We start from the raw sequence: 15984 nt of genomic DNA, 5'->3' as shown, positions 1-15984 counted from the left end.
TGGCTGTCCTGGAACTCACTTTGTAGACCAGGCTGGCCTCAAACTCAAAAATCTGCCTGCCTCTGCCTCCCAAGTGCTGGGATTAAAGGCATGCACCACTACGCCCGGCGACCATTACTTCTTGATATAACACCTGCAGATTCTGAAATGCAGATGGTAAAGGACTTAGCTAAAGTCACACAGTAGGACAATCCAAACAGTGATGGCAACATCAAACTTGAAACTCAAGTCATTTACTTTTCTGGGATGCATAAAACTATGCATTGGATAAATTATATCAAAGTATGTTTTTCTTTCTTTCTTTTTTTTTTGGGGGGGGGGGATGTGTCGAGACAGGGTTTCTCTGTGTAGCCCTGGCTGTCTTGGAACTCTGTAGAGGAGGCTGGCCTTGAACTCAGAAATTCGCCTGCCTCTGCCTCCCAAGTGCTGGGATTAAAGGCGTGCACCACCACGCCCAGCCAAAGAATGCTTTTCTACTGTCAAAATAAAATCAAATTTGTCTGAAAAAAGAAAAACCTTTCTTTACCATTCAGAATGTTCCTATTTTTATTAAAAAAAAAAACAAAAACAAAAAAAAACAAAAGGAAAGTTAAACAAACATGCATACAAAATAGAGATGTAAATAAAATATCTAATGCAAATATCAAAAGGGCTAGGAAATGAAACTCAGTGGTAAAGCACTTGTTTATCATACATATAGGATCTATGTTCAATCCACAGCTCAGCAAACAACAACAAACAAATATCAAATAATAAACTGGGTGTGGTGGTCCAAGCCTATAATTCTAGCACTTGAGCATTTAGGAGGCAGGAGGATTAGTTCAAGGCTAGCCTGGTCTACAGAGTAAGTTCCAAGACAGTCAGGGCTACACAGAAAAACTTCTTGAAAAAATTAATAAAAAAACAGATAATAGATGTTAGATAGTTCTGAATATAGGATTTATCAGCAAGCTTAATTCCATCTACATATCTCATTTTTTACATGTATATTTAATTTTAGAGTTTTTTTTTTACAAAGATTTCATTGTAAGCATGTGTGATGTATGTATAGTCATATGTCTAAGTGTAGGTATGTGCACCTGAGTTCAGGTACCTGGAAGAGCCCATCGGATCTGCTGAAGCTGGAGTTACAGGTGCTGTGAGTCTCTGTCTTGTATGGACAAGGAAACTGAACTCAGAGCCTCTACTAAAACAGTGTTAACTGCTGAGCCCTCTCTGCAGCTCCAATTTTTAGTGTTTTGTTTTGTTTTGTTTTGTTTTGTTTTTTTGGTTTTTCGAGACAGGGTTTCTCTGTATAGCCCTGGCTATCCTGGAACTCACTTTGTAGACCAGGCTGGCCTCGAACTCAGAAATCCGCCTGCCTCTGCCTCCCGAGTGCTGGGATTAAAGGCATGCGCCACCATGCCCGGCCCCAATTTTTAGAGTTTTAAAAAGAAAAAATTCTACAGCCTGAGTTACTTCCTGAACAACTCCAACAAATATGCCCATACTGCTACATAGCCCCAAACTACCCACCACGCAGAATGTACATATACTTTCTGATAGCCTAGTTAGAAGAACCCCTCTCAGCGTATCTCCTTTCTTTCTAAAATTTAATTACTTATTTTTCTTTTTTTTGGCTAAGAAAAGATCTCTCATGTCAGCTAGAACAGCCTCAAACTTGATATAACCCAGAACTTGTCAATATTTCATTTTTTTTAAAGTTATTCTTCCTCTTTCTTAAGTTTCATAAGTATAGGATTCCATCCAAATAATACAGCACTGTTCACTCTATCAATAATTATTATCAACTACATAGAACAGTGCTTGAAGAAGAGCTAACAGAGAAAGATGGTTCGTGTCCATGAAGTCTGAGAAAAGCAAATGGGAATGGAGGAGGGAGTTTATTAGCTGCCCGAGCCCTGAGCAGAAAGGGGAAGTGAGCTGGGAACGCTGGCCAAAGGACAGAAACATCTGTCACTCTACAGTTCCATTTTCATGGTCAGTGAGGAGTTCAGTTTACTCACCAGTCTCCTCCACATTCTCTTATTGAGTAAGTCTCCTTGACTTGAATCAGCTGAAAAATCTAACTAAACTCAAGTTCCAATACCAATCATGGAATGTATGTGCTGTATCTAATATTCTCTGACACTTCACCATAGCTTGCAAATAAAATATAAACCTCTTAACCTGTCTCTCATATAGGCCTGTTTCCCAGCCTTATCTCCATGCAGTGAGGTCTCTAATAACTGCAAGCTTTCATGTTCAGGGCTCTTTTCCTAGCATGCCCTTCACAATCTTCCTAACCTTCAGAACTCTTCCTCCTCCCAAGCCCAGTTCAGAAGTCACCTCTTCTGTGAAGCCTTCTCTTTCCCTCCCACCCGCCAGCAGTTTTAGAACCTCCTGTATCCCAGGCTGGTTTCAAACGCTGAGCTACTGATCTTCCTTCCTCTACCCTCCAGGTGCTAGTATTACAGGCCTAGACTACCACAATTTGTTCCCAATAGCTCATTAACCACCAGTGTATCAGAGAATTTAAACAGAAATTCGAATTCACTGTTAAAATAATTGACTTTTCTTAGCTACTCTACTAAAAAGTAAGCCGTATCTAACAGTTCTCACCTTGTCAGTTCTAACATAGTATCAGAACACAAATGAGATGTCAGTGTTAAATGACTGATCTTGGCAGTTGGAGAGATGGGTCAGCAGTTAAGAGTACTGAGTTCAACTCCCAGCAATCACATGGTGGCTCACAACCATCTGTAATGAGATCAGATGCCCTCTTCTGCTGTGTCTGAAGACACCAACAGTGTACTCATACATACAATAAATAAATCTAAAAACAAAAAAACAAAAACAAACAAAAAAAAACCTAAATAAAGTAGGTTTTAAAAAAATAATTGATCTTACGGAGCACAGCATTGGCATCGAGAGAAAAAGGAGCTAGTTACACGAAATTCACTTATCACAAGGTGTGCTGGTGCTCAATTTTAATCACAGCACTTGGGAGGCAGAGGCCAGCCAGAGCTACACCAAGGAACCCTGTCTCAAAACAAAACAAAACAAAACTGATTTATCTATTTAATCTTTTCCAATATAGCTAAGAATCAGTATTTTATTAGTTATGGGAACTAATATTTGAACAAGTGCATTCTATAGCTCAATTTGATCTGCATAACTCTGTGAAATACATACTTGCATTGAAGATGAAGAAACTGGGGCATAGGAAAGTTAGATGGTTTAAGCCTATAGTTAACAAGTGTCAGGAGTAAAGTGGAAAGTCCTGGTGTTGGAGATGGCTCAGTGGGGAAGAGCACCGACTGCTCTTCCAAAGGACCCAGGTTTATTTCCCAGCACCCACATGGCAGCTCACAACATATCCTTTAACTTCAAGATCTGACACCCTCACAGACATACACACAAATAAAACACTAGTGCACCTAAAATAAAAATAAATTTTAAAAGAAGTAAAGTCCTGTAGTGTGACTCCAAAGCCAAAGAGCACTAGAATCAGGTGGGCCAGGTTTAAATTCAACCATGTTACAACTGCACTGTGGACACAGCACCGCACCCTCTGAGCTTGTTTCCTAGTAAAATGGACATGAGAACCTTGTCTCCTAGGGTGTAGAGTAGTAAGGTAATATTCACAAAAAACATTCACATGGGTTCTTCCATGCAGCAGACACTCAGAAATGCTACTTCATTTTCCCTTCCTAAAAGCTGTAAAGACCTTACTGAGGACAGGATGTCCCCTATACTTGAGCTGTTAAACAGAGAAGAAATCCTTGCCTTATCTAAGTCAGAACAGAGCTGGGGCCAGAGGCCTTATAAAATGCAAATACTCCTAATTACCCTAAGCTACAATTCAAACTAAAGAGGGAAAATGTTCCCCCTACACCCCAGGCCTGGGCGATCAGACAGGCCCAGCTCCCCACAGGCTTTTATCTCCCCTCTCCCCTCTCTTTCTTCCTCTAGCCTCATGAACCTCTTTCACTTCCTCCAAGTTGCCAAACTGGGTGCTGCTACCCACATGGTTAACGCTTAAGCCTTCTCTAGGCCGTGGTGCTTCTTCAGGGAAGGCGTCCCTGAGCCCCCAATTCACATTACTCTCTTTCCTCATCTTTTTCCCCCCTTGAACTCAACAGAGATTATAAAGTTTATGTTGCCATTTCCTTCAGATTATTGTTCTAAAAACTCACCTGGGGCTAGGACTCAGAGGCAGAGTCTGTGCTCAGCAAGAGAGTAATAAGGCTGGAGGGCCGATTTCCCCCACTACAAAAACCAACCAACCTGCAACACACACACACACACACACACACACACACACACACACACACACGGGGGGGGGGGAGGAGCTGGCTCAAAACAGAGCCCTTCTAAGGGCCTCTGCCATTGTAATATTAACTAAATCCTCACTGAGCCTAAGAGTGCTGGTGTCTAGTTATCCCAGCCTTCAAGAGGCTGAGGCAGGAAGATCTAGATAGGTCAGTCAGGAAGACATAGCTAAACTGTATATACAAAGAATAAAACAAAAAAACCTGCCACCTCCCTTTGCCTCAGATTCACTCTCTTTCTTTTCCCCTTCCCCGTTAGTATCTGGTGCTTTGTAACACACTCCGTGTTTACTAGATCCAGTCCTGTTTTCCCACATGTTAGAAGGTAACTGTATAAGGACAGTTAGTTTTCATTGCTCGCCACATGGAAAACATGTATTTGTTGACAAATATTTTCTTATTACTGGACTTTGTCTCTAGGCCAAGATCTCCCACACTAAAGTGGAGGTGTCTTTCTGGTTGACACAGTATCTCCAAAACCCAGTTCTGTCATGGCACATACTACAAATACTCAGGAAAAAAAAAAAATGTTTTCAGTTAGGCATGGTTGCTAAAGTCCAAACTACTGGGGAGGTTTAACACAGGGAGCTTGGTGGCCAACCTGGTTAAAAGTGGAGATGGGGGGAGGGGTAATGAACCAAAGCCATCTTCAGTGGAGCTGTAGAAATGGTCCAAAATAAAAAAAAAAGCACCAGGCTTCCCTTCTCTTTCCCACTGTAATGTACCTGTCAGTTTAGCAAATAGACTTCTGAAATCCCACTCAGCACTCATCAGGCCAAGCACGTTGTGTGCTCACCCAGTGTACACCTGACACACGCACACTCTAGCTCCTACGGGCAGACCCTGGTCCAAAGCCATTTTACCCACCCGAGTCCCACTCTCCTAAAGCAGAAACTATCTAGGCTTGTCCTGGCTACAAAGCATGCTCCCTGGGTTGGCCTGTAGGTTATTCCAACCCTGGACTTTTAATGTCACCTCTGGTCTGCTCGTAAAAATAGTTAAAAAAAAAAAAAAAAATCCCTGACCACCTCCAATAATCTTAGGTTCGCAAGAGCAGGCATACCTAAGGTCATACGGACCCCTCCCCCTCACAAAAGCTGCTTCAAGGCCAGGAGGCCATCTGTCCAGCAGACTCTCTCCTGTCCTCCCCCTCCCCGGGTCACACGGAGCCTTTCCCCCTCTAGCCCCTCGGTTGGCAGGAAGAGTCCCCGCAGAGAAATCAATTCAAGCCTGATCAACAGGCCCGGTCACCCCCCAAGGCACCCCAACTCTGGAGGAGGAAGACCTGTCTGCCCCGGGAGAAGGATCCCCCGGGGTCAGAACTTGGGCGAGGCTGAGGGGGAGACTGAGGGGCGCCGAGGAGGGCCGATGTTCCAAGCGTCTGCCGGGTGACGGCGCCAGGTCCTCGCGCGGCGGGGACCGTGGAGCTGACAGGGCGTCCCAGCCGGGTGAAGTGCACCGTTATCCCTGCCCGGGCCGGGGGCTCGGCGGGCGGCCGCCTGTCGCGCGCGGGACGACAGCGGAGTGCCCGGGCCGCCCCGGATCGGCGGGCGGCGGCGGCGGAAGGGGTCCGGGCCGGGGGCGGGGTAGGGTGGTGGCCAGGGCCCGCCTGGCGGCGATCGGGGGAAGTGGCTGCCGCCTGGGGCGGCGGGCAGGGTCCACCGGGCTGCAGGGCCGGGCCGCGGCGCGGGCAGAGCCCGCTCCCCCGAGACTCCCCTGCCCGAGCTGGAGCGGCCCGGATGGTGGCCTCGCCCCGTCCAGGCGGCGGGGGGCGCTTACCTGGCGGCGGCGGCGGCGGCGGCAGCGACAGGCCCCGGGCTCGGCCGCGCGCGTCCCCAGCGCCGGCTGCGGGAGCCACAACATGGCGACGGCGGTGGCGGGCGGGGCTGCGGCTCCGGGGGCGGAGCGGGGGCGGGAGCCGGGCTGGCGGCGGGACCTGGCTGAGGCCGCGGGTGGGAAGGGCGGGCGGAAGGCGACTCGGGCCTGGGCACCGGCCAGGGCGGTGCGGCTGTGGAGCTGCCCCGGCCCGGCCCGGCCCGGCCCGGCCCCGCGCCTTCCGCCTCCCGCCTCAGGCTGGCGCGACCCTGGCTACGCTGACTCCGGGGAGGGGCGGGGCGGGGACGGCGCAGCGCCCGGCTCCACCGGGACTCCGACCTGGGCTGGCTCCCGCCGCCCTCGGCGCGGCCTCTCCCGGCCGCCTAGGCCCGGGAAGCTCGGACGCGCCTCTGAGGCCTCGGTGCGGCCCAGGCCGCCTGCCCGAGGAACGCGTTGTACCTCCGCGGCTATGGGCCGACCGGACGCCGAGCGCCTCGAGAGCTCGGAAGAAGTCGTCTTCGCGGAAAGCTGAGCGAGCCGGGCCTAGGCAGCACTGCTAAGTGAAAGGAAGCAGGAGGGCAGTGGGCCCGGGCTACTCGTCGCAGGATAGAAGGACATGCTTGCCGGCGCGGGGACGCTCAGACGTGTTACCTCTGGGGGAGCCCAGGGGCGCTCGGAGAGTGGAATGGAGGTGGAGGGGTGCGGGTGGAGGGAGCTGATAACCTCTCGGGGTGGACTGGCAATTGGCGGGCTCACCAGGGACGCTGTGACTCCAGGGCAAGAACTCGGAGAGGCGGCCGACAAAAAAATTACCAAGTTGACCCGCAGGACTTTCCAAGAACCTGGAGTCCCTGGCGACGCGAGAGTAAGGCAGCAGGGTCGGTCGGTGGGAAGTGGCAGGCCAGTTCGGGTGCCAAGCATGATCAGATTTCTCCCGAGGAAACCAGAAAAGAGCCCACACTTGGCAAAAGGGCCGGAGCTGACATTCAGCTGTGTCTGTTGGTGCCAGGACCCGACGGAACCCAACACCTGCATGAGGAGTGCGGTAGTGATGAAGGAGTGAAGGCAAGGCAGTTGAGAGAAATGGTTCTTTCCAGAAGTTTGGCGGGGAGAGGGAGGGAAAACTAGGCCTCCGTCTTAAGGAGGAGTAAAAAGAAAGGTTTGTTTCGTTTGTTCCAGTTTGAGAGAGAGCGAGAGCTCAAGGAGCCAAAGACAGAGTCATTTATAGTTTATATCCCAGAAAGATGGGAAATGGGGAGGAGGAAGTCCAAGGAAAAGGCGTGTTGTTCAACAAGATTCAAAAGATGAATAAAGATAGAAATATTTGACCCGTGCGGTAGTGCATGTGTGTAATCCCAGCTCTTGGGAGAATGAGGCAAGAAGATTTTGAGTTCAAGAGCAGCTGGGATTACACATTGAAAGACCGCCTTAAAAGCCAAGAAAGAAAGGATTTTGTTTATTTGAGGCAGGTTTTTCTCTATGTGTAACTCTGGCTGTCCTAGGACTTGCTCTGTAGACCAAGTTACCTTCCAACTCCAGAGAGTCACTAGCTCTGCTTTTGGGGTCGCTGGGATAGAAAGTGTGCACCACTATGCCCGGCAGGACTTTTTATTTATTGTAAGTTGGGGAGGCATGCATGTTTCCACAGATGAGCTACCAGGATAACCCTAGATGGTATCCATAAACAGGTAAATTCTCTGTCTTTAAACTCTGACCACAGTTGGTTCAAAACCCCATACTATGGTGGCATGAATCCCTGTGATCTCAGCATTCCACTCCTGAAGGCGGGATGATAAGGATTTTAAGGCTCATCTTGCTTTTATGTATGTATCCACTTTGAGGCCAGCTTGAGCTACAGGAGACCTTGCCCTGCCGCCGCCACCTCCCAAAAACACAAGGACAAAACCTGTACCACTTAATAGAGAAAATGGCATACCCAGTAGAGCTGGGATCTGTACAAGTTTCTGAGGCACTTTTTCCCCCCCTAAATATCTGTAGTCCCAACTTGTTTGTTTTGTGTGCATTCCTGTGTGTGAGTGGAGGTCAGACTCCGGCTCTGGAGTCAGTGTTCTGCTTCCGCCATGTGAGTCCCAAAGATTGGACTTGGGTCATAAGGCTTGGCAGCAAGAGTCCTTTCGCACTAAGCCATCTTGCCAGCCCTATCCCTAAGCCTCTTGTTGAAAGAAACAAAACAACAAAAAGCCCTTTCCTTTTCAGAAAGTTTGTCTCCATTCCCTCCTTATCACTCCATTTATCCTACCTCCTTCCCAATAATGTATTACACCTGTGAACAAAATGCCCCAAATTAAAACGTGTTAAATTAGATTTATCTGTAGCCATTAAACCATGGTGAGGGGCTGGAGAGATGTCTCCGTGGTTAAGTGTGTAGGCTGTTCTTGCAGAGGACCTGAGTTTGGTTCCCAGCACTCACATCAAGCAGCTTGCTTCTGACCTTTGTGGGCACTGGTGTTTGTGTGCATGTATATACACACATGTAACTAATATTAATCTTAGTCAGGCAATGGTGGCCCACGCCTTTAATCCCAGCAAGCAGGAGGCAGAGGCAGGTGGATCTCTGACTTGGTCTACAGAGTGAGTTTCAGGAGAACCAGGGCTACACAGAAACCCTATCTTAAAAAAACCACTAAGTCTTTAAAATAAATGAGTAAAGACCATGTTGAGGGGCAATGAGTTGGCTCAGCAGATGAAAGTGAGTATAAGCCGGGCCTGGTGGCGCAGGCCTTTAATCCCAGCACTCGGGAGGCAGAGGCAGGCGGATTTCTGANTTCGAGGCCAGCCTGGTCTACCAAGTGAGTTCCAGGACAGCCAGGGCTATACAGAGAAACCCTGTCTCGAAAAAACCAAAAAGAAAAGAAAAAAAAAGTGAGTATAAATTTGAGTTCAGGATGAATCTAAGCATCCTATGGGGAGGTGAGAAGCAGAGAAAAAGAGAATCCTAGGAAGCTCAGGGGCCAACTTCCCTGGCAAACATAGCAGAAAACCTGCAAAATATCCCATCTCAAATGTGGAAGGAAGGCGAGGAAACAGTACCTGAGGTTGTCCTCTGAACCCCACAGGCATGACGTACTCCCTACAAACTTGCCCACATTGTCACACACCATACACATGGGGATTTATCCAGTTATCTACATACAAATATTACACATGCACATCAACTGTGAGTGTGTGTATTTGTGAAGCTTCAAAGAATTCAGATTTAGAAAAGGATATTGGAATTAGATCTTTGACGTGTGTATATAGGACTTTAATATTCAAAAATGGCCAAGGTAGGGAGACTGTCCCAGGTAAAAGGACAGGTAGTACAAAGACTCAGAATACCCAAGAGGACTGTTTGGCCAGAGCCCAGGACTCCTGTAGAAGACAGGAGAGCCTGTCTGAAAAATCAATGTGGGTGTGGCACTGAAGCACAAGTGAGTCAGGCTGAACCCTAGACCTCACAGACCTGGGCAGAGGAACCACGGGACCTTGAACTGGATTGGCAGTACAGTTTGAAGTGGATTTTCCCATTATCTCTTAAAGGTTATAGGCTTCGGCCCTTTCTTCCTAATAATTGGACATTAGGTTGATTCAAAACAATAAGGCTGGGAGAGCAATGTATTCCAGCTGTCTATATACTGAAAACTGGGCATTGCTTCTCTAATTATTAACTACAATTTTTTCACTAGACTATAGAATTTTGTGTCGAGAGAAAGTTATCAAAGAGCTAAAAAAAAAAAAAAGAAAGAAAAACATGCACTTTTAACTAGGGTACAAAAATGACTTCATTTTTTTTGGTTAAATTTTAAGATTTTCTTTCTGTTTATGTGTTTGTATGAGTATATGCCATATTAGGGTAGCTGTCCTCGGGGCCCAGAAGATAGAGTATGGAGACGTGGGCTACTAGATGACCCTGAAGCTGAGAGTGAGTTATAAGTGGCGCACGCCTTTAATCCCAGCACTCGTGAGGCAGAGGCAGGTGGATTTCTGAGTTCGAGGCCAGCCTGGTCTACAAAGTGAGTTCCAGGACAGCCAGGGCTATACAGAGAAACCCTGTCTCGGAAAAAAAAAAGGGGGGGGGGTGAGCTTCTGATGTGGATCCTGGAAACCAACTGGAGAACTGAACTTGGTTCCTCTGGAGGAGCAGCAGCAGGTGCTCTAACTATGGAGCCATCCCTCTACTGAGTACTGAATATTTGTCTTTCACTCTCTGTTTGAGTTTTGAGGGTCTGTCTTTGCTCAGGCTGTCCTGGAACCTAACTCTGTAGCCCAGCCTGGCTTTGAACTCCTGATCATCTTCCCTTTACCTCTCAAAGTTAAGATTACAGGTATGTACCACCACACCCAGCTTACGCAGTATTGAGGACCAAACTCAAGGCCTCACAGATGCTAGGTGAGGGTTATACTAGCTGAGCTGTAGTCCTAGCCCCTTGAGTTTTGTTTTTGAAGAACAGTCTAGGTACAGTTCACGCTGGTCTTAAACTTCCACTTTCCTCCTCGCCCCCCTCCTTTCCCTCCCTCTCTCCCTTCTTTCTGTAGTACTGGTGATTGAACCGAGGGTCTCCCAAGACTTTATGCATACTAGGCACCCCAAGACTAAATACTTTAGGACTGGGACGCCTATCATAGAAGGCAAATAAGCTGGGTGTGGTGGCATACCCCTGTAGCCCCGGCACTTGGGAATTGGAACCAGGAGAAGCTCCACGAGTTTGAGAAAGTTTCAGGTCAGTCAGAACTACATATTGAGATTATGTTCCCCAAACAGAAAGTGATACACACTTCAAATGATAAGATTACCTAGTACGTTAGTAACATGTACATGTACTTTCCAGTACTCATCGTGATGCAAATGCTACATTCAGAGAAAGTGATGATGGCAAGGTAAATTAGCACAATCTTTTAAAAACAATTCAAAGAGCTTCAATTTAAAAAATGTGGGTTCCGGGCTGGAGAGATGGCTCAACCATTAAGAGCACTGACTGCTCTTCCAGAGGTCATGAGTTCAAATCCCAGCAACCACATGGTGGCTCACAACCATCTGTAATGAGATCTGATGCCTCCTTCTGGTGTGTCTGAAGGCAGCTACAGTGTACTTATATATAATAAATCTTAAAAAAAAAAATGTGGGTCCCAAGCTGGGCCCTGGTGGTGCAGCCTTTAATCCCAGAATTTGGGAGGCAGAGGCAGACAGATCTCTGTGAATTCCAGGCCAGCCTGGTCTACAGAGCAAGTTCCAGAATAGCCATGGCTACAAAGAGAAACTCAAAAAGACAAACAAACAAACAAAAACCACAAAAACCTACATGAACAACAATGTTTATCATTTTATCTGTGATAAATTGTAAACACAGTAAATGGTTAAGTAACTGATGTATGCAACATTGTAAAACACACATAAGATGGTGACTTGGAAACATTTGATTACAAAAAGATACACTTCTCTAGTGTTTACAGAGCTATTGACTACTAATACTATAAACCTTTTTCTTAAAACAAATTTAAAAATGTATATTTTCTGCTTTTGTATCAGCTAAGAGCAGCAGGAAACCAAAGGACCTACTCAAAATGTGTAACTAAAGAGAAACAATGTACAAAGATAGGGAAACTGACAAGGAATTGTGGACCACCCTAAGTCTGCAGGGAAGCCGCTATCAATCATCAGCCTGAAAGGCCAACAACATGAGACTGTTGCCAATGTGGTGTTAGCTCTAAGAGAGGAAGGACCAACAAGATCTTAGAGGCACACACTTGCTTCCTTTCAACTCTCCTACAGTACTTCTCACACTGAACCCAAAAGGACACCTAAGACCAATTGAGCCCAGGTGAACTGTTTTGTCAAGGTCAGGTTCTATGAGCAGAGAGGAGCAGGGTGAGGAATGGGTCAAGGAGCAAATGCAGACTATCCAATCATGTACAAACTGGCATCACAGATTTAGCTCAGTGTTAACAGACTCACCTAGCATGTACAGGGTCCTGGGTTCAACTACATAACAACAACAACAACAAAAAGATTAGAGGAAAAAACAAAAACCTAAGCATGTAGCCAAGGACCTCAAGGTAACCTCAAGTTATCTAGAGTTTGAAAGCACAGGTAGTCAGGAAGCAGATGGGACAGATAAAATGGGCAGGAAAGGCTAATTCTCACTGAAGCAAGGGTGGTGGCCCCAAATGAGGCCACTCCATTGTTATAACACTGGACTGGAGTCTAAGCCGGGGGGGGGGGGATCAGAAATATATATGAAAATGTTGGAGAGAGAGCTCAGTTAGTGCCAAGTGCTTGATACACAAGCAAAGGGCCTGACTTTGTTCCCCAGCATAGAAGAGGCTGGATATGAGGCCAGGTGTAGCAATGCATGCCTTTAATCCTAGCATTCAGGAGGCAGAAGCAGAGGCAGAGGCAGAGGCAGATGGGTCTCATTCAAAGCCAGCCTGGTCTACACCGAGTTCCAGGACAGCCAGAACTACCCAGAGAAACCCTGTCTTGAAAAACAGAAACAAAAAGTCTGGGTGTGGTGAAACACACTTATAATGAAAGTGCTAAGGCTGCACAGACCGGCAGATTCCTGGGACTCGCTGGCTAGCAGCCTAGGTCCCAGTGACAAATATCTCCAAAAGCATAGTGGACACACCTGAGGGACCACACCAAAGGTTGAATTCCATCCTCTGTGTACACATTCACAGACATGCCACGAACCCACCCACACATACAGGTATAAAAATTTTAAAACATTTTAAAAGATGTCTATAAGTTTAAGTGGAGCTAAATAGTCTATCTATTGCTACAGACTAAGGTGTAGATTTCTCTTTCCTAGCAAAACTTCATGCAGTCAACAGATAATTATGTGGTACCTATCCTGTGCCAGGAACTGTGAGGCCCTGGGGATTGAAGTGGAAACAAAATTAACCTCCTTGCTCTGTGGAGTTTACATCCTGGTGGGGTGGGCAGACAATGCTTAAGTGGTGATAAGAGGCTAGAGGAAAGCCGACTAGAATTCTGCCCACTCCCCTACCTATGGTAAACCTCTTGATTCGAACCACATAACTCATTATGTGCCAAACCCTCTGGGCAAACAGAGCCCTTAGTGTCTCTCTCACTTAGACTAAGATCGTAATGTCCATAATTGACCTTCCTGCCTCCCGCATCCTCCAACGGTGCTGTGAGGGTCACTCTGAAACAAACCACTTCAGAATCCTGGTTAAAGCTCCTCAGTGCCCCCCCCCATCTATAATATAACAGCTAATCTGCTTATACGACCCTTTCTTATCTCCTGGCTCGACCCTTTCTGCCTTCCTTGTTCTTCTTTGCACCCCACTATCACCTGCCATTTATTGAACGTGCCGTGTCGCCTCTAATTTCCAGTGCATTCCACAGGCTGTGCTCCTACTTTTTCCTTTTGCACACTGAGCATGAAGCCATGGCTTTGTATATGCTAGGCAAGGGCCCTACCACTGGCCCTTTCATTTTTATCTCATTTTAATAGGTATATGTGTTTTCCATATGTGTGCAAGTTGTGTGTGTGTGTGTGTGTGTGTGTGTGTACATATGGAGGCTAGAGGACAACCTTGCATGTTGTTTCTTACTTTCTGTACACCTTGTTTTTTAAGCTGAAGTCTCACATTGACTGGAAGCTCACTAAGAGGCTGGCTGGCCAGTTAACCCCAAGGCTTCGCTTCTCTGCTTCCCCAGTGCTAGGGTTACAAATATGAACCACCACTCCATACATTTTTACATGGGGATCAAACTGACAGTTACTGCCCCAGTTTAATTTTTAAATTTTTGTTTATTTTTATTATTTATGTATTTATTTATTTACTTTTTGTTTTGTTTTGTTTTTGTTTTTGGTCTTTGGTTTTCCGAGACAGGGTTTCTCTGTATAGCCCTGGCTGTCCTGGAACTCACTTTGTAGACCAGGCTGGCCTCGAACTCAGAAATCCGCCTGCCTCTGCCTTCCAAGTGCTACTTTTTGTTTTTTTGAGAGAGGGTTTTTGTGTGCAGCCTTGGCTGTCCTGGAATTCACTCTGTAGACCAGGCTGGCCTCAAACTCAGAGATCTGCCTGCTACTGCCTCCTAAGTGCTAGGATTAAAGGCATGTGCAAATTTTAGTTTTTTACATTTTATTTTGTGTGCATATGGGGGTTACACCTGCACCATAAGTGTGCTAGGCCTCTTGGCCTGTGACTCCGGCGAGCCACCTGCCCCTCCCTAGCACGTGGGTCTCATTATGCCCTGACGTTCTGTTAGAGTCATAGGGACTGTCAGATTCTCAGGCTTGGAAGGCTGGCTAGACCACCTTCCTAAATTGACCTCAAAAAAAAAATCCATATTTTTAAAATTAAAAGTGGATTATTAAAAATAAAGCGGGATATGGTAGTAGCTTATGTTTTAGTACACAGGCCGCAGAGGCAGGAGAGTTACTAGAAGTTTGAGACCAGTCTTGGCTACACAGGGAGTTCCAGTCTAGCCTAGGATACAGAGCCTGGAAAAAAAAAAAGTTAAAGAAATAACCCCAGGAGTGATGGTGTCTGCCCAAATCACTCTTGGAAGACTGGGGGAGAGGAAGTATCATTAGTTTTGTGCTAGCTTGAGCTACATAACAAGTATAAATGAATTAACTTTAATATAAATTAACCCAGCAGCTGGATTTCTTTACTTTATGCTGGTCCCCAATAACATTTATTTATTTATTTATTTATTTATTTATTTATTTATTTGGTTTTTCAAGACAGGGTTTCTCTGTATAGCCCTGGCTGTCCTGGAACTCACTTTATAGACCAGGTTGGCCTCGAACTCAGAAATCTGCCTGCCTCTGCCTCCTAAGTGCTGGATTAAAGGTGTGTGCCACCACGCCTGGCTAACATTTATTTAAAACTGTACCTCAATAGCAGAGCAGTTAAATGATCTTTCCATTTTATGCTAATCTGGCTACCTCTCATCCCTACCCCATGATATTTGCATATTATTATTGATCTGACTCTGGGCTTCTGGTGTGTCTATGATTGTCTATGATCTCTCTCTCTCTCTCTCTCTCTCTCGACCCCTTCCTTCTGGTGTGTCTATGATTTCTCTCTCTCTTTCTCTCTCTCTGGACCCCTTCCTTATGACTCCTAATCCTCAATCCTCCTTGCTAATCCGAATCTCCTTCCCCTCTTTCTCCTTCCTCTGGTTGGTGGATGTCCTGCCTTGTTCTCTGTTCTGCCCAGCCACTGGGTGATCAGCATTTATTGACAAGGCAGAGAATAAGTGGTAAGAACTGTTTTCACAAACTTGAGACAGGAGATTCTTCTTATAAGCACTACAGTGCTGTGTGTGGATTGAAACAAGATATGAGGGCAGAAAAATCAGCATTTGAATAACACAGGGGTGACCTTTACACAGTGCACAAAAACATTATGCCTATAAACAAGACCCTATATGGAGAAAATAAACAAACAGAATTATAAGCTATGTGTGATAGTGCATTCCTATAATAGCAGTCAGAAGGCAGAGGCAGGAGGATCACTTTAAGTTCAAGGACAACCTGGTCCACATAGTGAGTTCCATACTAGCTAGGGTTATACAAGGAGGCCCCTAAAAAAAGTTGACATTGAATATATTTTTTGTATAATTATTAGTGTTGGTTTACAAACAACCCTACTAGTCTCTGCCCAACAGCTACCTAGCAACAGTTATGTAGCTGCCCACCAGGTGCAAGCCAGGCATATAGAGGGGGACTGCTCGCTACCCCGGCTCTGGCTCTGGCTCTGGCTCTGGCTCTGGCTCTGGCTCTGGCTCTGGCTCTCTCTCACTCTGTCTCTCACTGTGTCTCTGTCGCTCTCTCTCTTCCTACGTGGTCCCAGTGGGCCTCTCTTCCTCTCTTTC

General features: G+C 46.5%; 1 protein-coding gene across 2 annotated transcripts in view; it reads right to left on the bottom strand.

Annotated features, from left to right (window-relative positions):
• Znf592 (zinc finger protein 592) overlaps positions 1-6170 on the bottom strand; it is a 48841-nt gene extending 42671 nt beyond the window's left edge. Inside the window, exon 1 of one of the 2 annotated variants that reach the window (XM_021193561.2) lies at positions 6093-6170. The gene's annotated coding sequence lies outside the window, so the exon portion shown is untranslated. Of the gene's footprint in view, positions 1-4178; positions 4264-6092 lie in introns of those variants that run through there. The other variant, XM_029535006.1, reaches the window with a different exon arrangement.
• Between the last annotated feature and the right edge of the window lie 9814 nt (positions 6171-15984).

Source organism: Mus pahari, chromosome 1 (genome assembly GCF_900095145.1).
Source record: "Mus pahari chromosome 1, PAHARI_EIJ_v1.1, whole genome shotgun sequence".
In the NCBI taxonomy this organism is placed as follows: domain Eukaryota; kingdom Metazoa; phylum Chordata; class Mammalia; order Rodentia; family Muridae; genus Mus; species Mus pahari.
This window is presented reverse-complemented; position numbering and strand designations above follow the sequence as displayed.